This window comes from Prunus avium, unplaced genomic scaffold (genome assembly GCF_965620075.1).
Source record: "Prunus avium unplaced genomic scaffold, drPruAviu1.hap1.1 HAP1_SCAFFOLD_66, whole genome shotgun sequence".
Classification (NCBI taxonomy): domain Eukaryota; kingdom Viridiplantae; phylum Streptophyta; class Magnoliopsida; order Rosales; family Rosaceae; genus Prunus; species Prunus avium.
Genome location: NW_028276921.1, coordinates 142,501 through 145,000, shown reverse-complemented (window position 1 = coordinate 145,000; position 2,500 = coordinate 142,501).

Below are 2,500 nucleotides of genomic sequence, written 5' to 3'. Positions count from 1 at the left end.
TTGTCTATGCCAAACCCGGGAAGCACACCATTCACACACTCCCGACCGGTGTGGTGTGGCGGTGATTGGATAGTTACAGATTGAGCACTTGCCAAGGATCAAAATGTGTCATTTAGAAGAAACATTTTCAAAAAGTTTTTAAAATCTTGTGGGTTTGCAACTCATAAGAGCGTCACTTTCAACGTCCCCGGTATTGGATTGAGTTTCTAAAAACAACCGTGCACACCGAGGTTAAACTTTACCGGCTCCACTCCGACTCGCCGCTCGCCCACAATTTGTTTGCAACGAAACATTTGTTTTTAATTTTGTTGGTTTAAATCTTGTTGGTTTGAAATTGTTTTGAAAAGGTTCTTTAAATCTAGTGGGTTTGCAACTCATAAGAGCATCACTTTCAACGTCCCCGGTATTGGATTGAGTTTCTAAAAACAACCGTGCACACCGAGGTTAAACTTTACCGGCTCCGCTCCGACTCGCCGCTCGCCCACTAGTCCGAAGGCAACAAAACATTTGTTTTTCATTTTGATGAAAATTTCTGTTTTTAAATCTTGTTGGTTTGAAATTTTTTTGAAAAGGTTCTTTAAATCTTGCGGGTTTGCAACTCATAAGAGCGTCACTTTCAACGTCCCCGGCATTGGATTGAGTTTCTAAAAACAACCGTGCACACCGAGGTTAAACTTTACCGGCTCCGCTCCGACTCACCGCTCGCCCACAAATCCGAAGGCAACAAAACATTTGTTTTTAATTTTGATGAATTTTTTTGAAAACATTGGCTTGGCAAGCCCCAATCCGCGACTATCCACCCACCGCCACCCCACACGGGTGGTTGTTGTTGCGAAATGAGGTTGTGGTCGACATGCCCGCGCATTTGAGAAGGAGTTCCTAGCACTCCATGCTCTTCCATGCCAAAAAAAAGCCTAGACAACCCCATTTCGCAACTTTCCACGCCTTTTTTTTTCCCCCTCACCCATGGCGGCGGCGTGGTGGCGGCGGCCGGATTCCGGCCACCACCGCCATGGGTGGCAGCCCCCCGACCCCGACACCAAACCCATAATACCGAGGCAACATATCGAGGCAACATATCGAGGCAACATGACATGGGTGTGGCGTGGGGGAAGGGGGCTGCAGCTAGGAGGGCATGGGCTGCCATGCATATGCAGGCAACACACACCCCCCTATATAGCATTTTATGCATTTAGCCCTTTGACAGGAAGAGACATCACCTATGCGCGAGGAGTCATAATGGGCTCTAAATAATTCAATACAAGGTATTTGGACGTGATTTTTTGCAGGGATACTAAGAAACATGCAATCTCTGATGGGAAAAAGTTTCATAAATATTTGAAGTCGGGAAGTATTTTTTATTATTTTTAGAAGTCGTAAAATTGAAAAAATCATTAAAAGAAATCCGGGAGGAATTTTTTAGTTTTGTAACTTGGAGAAGGTACTAAAAATCATAGACTACTTATGGGGAGCTTATTGTGCGAGGAAATTTCAATAAAAATGGGGTTTGACAAGGTTTGAAAAATTCTGTCGACATTTGAAAAAATCTGGAACTAGGCTGCCGGCATGCTGCGCACATGCTGCGCGCATGCTGCGCGCAGGCTGCGCGCAGGCCACGGCAGGACAAGTTTCGCTAGCCTCACTGTCGACCGAATGCGCAAGCTGCGCGCACGCCATGGCAAGACAAATTTCGCTAGCCTCACTGTCGACAGAGTCAGCACGCTGCGCGCACGCCATGGCAGGAGAAGTTTCGCTAGCCTCGCTGTCGACAGAATCAGCACGCTGCGCGCAAGCTGTGCGCGCGCATGGCATGGCAAGTTTCGAAAAATTCTGTCGACAGGCTCCCGAGCGCGCACGCTGCCGACATGTTGTGCGCACGCTGCCGGCATGCTGTGCACACGCTGCGCGCAAGCTGTGCGCGCGCATGGCATGGCAAGTTTCGAAAAATTCTGTCGACAGGCTGCCAAGCGCGCACGCTGCGCACACGCTGCCGGCATGCTGTGCGCACGCTGCCGGCATGCTGTGCACACGCTGCGCGCAAGCTGTGCGCGCGCATGGCATGGCAAGTTTCGAAAAATTCTGTCGACAGGCTCCCAAGCGCGCACGCTGCGCACACGCTGCCGGCATGCTGCGCGCACGCTGCCGGCATGCTGCGCGCAAGCTGTGCGCGCGCATGGCATTGCAAGTTTCGAAAAATTCTGCGGCCAGGCTCCCAAGCGCGCACGCTGCGCACACGCTGCCGGCATGCTGCGCGCACGCTGCCGGCATGCTGTGCGCACGCTGCGCGCGCGCATGGCAGGACAAGTTTCGAAAATTTCTGTCGACAGGCTGAGCAGCGCGCACGCTGCGCACAGGCTGCCGGCATGCTGCGCGCAGGCTGCCGGCATGCTGCGCGCACGCCGCGCGCAAGCTGCGCGCGCGCATGGCAGGACAAGTTTCGAAAATTTCTGTCGACAGGCTCAGCAGCGCGCACGCTGCCGACATGCTGTGCGCACGCTGC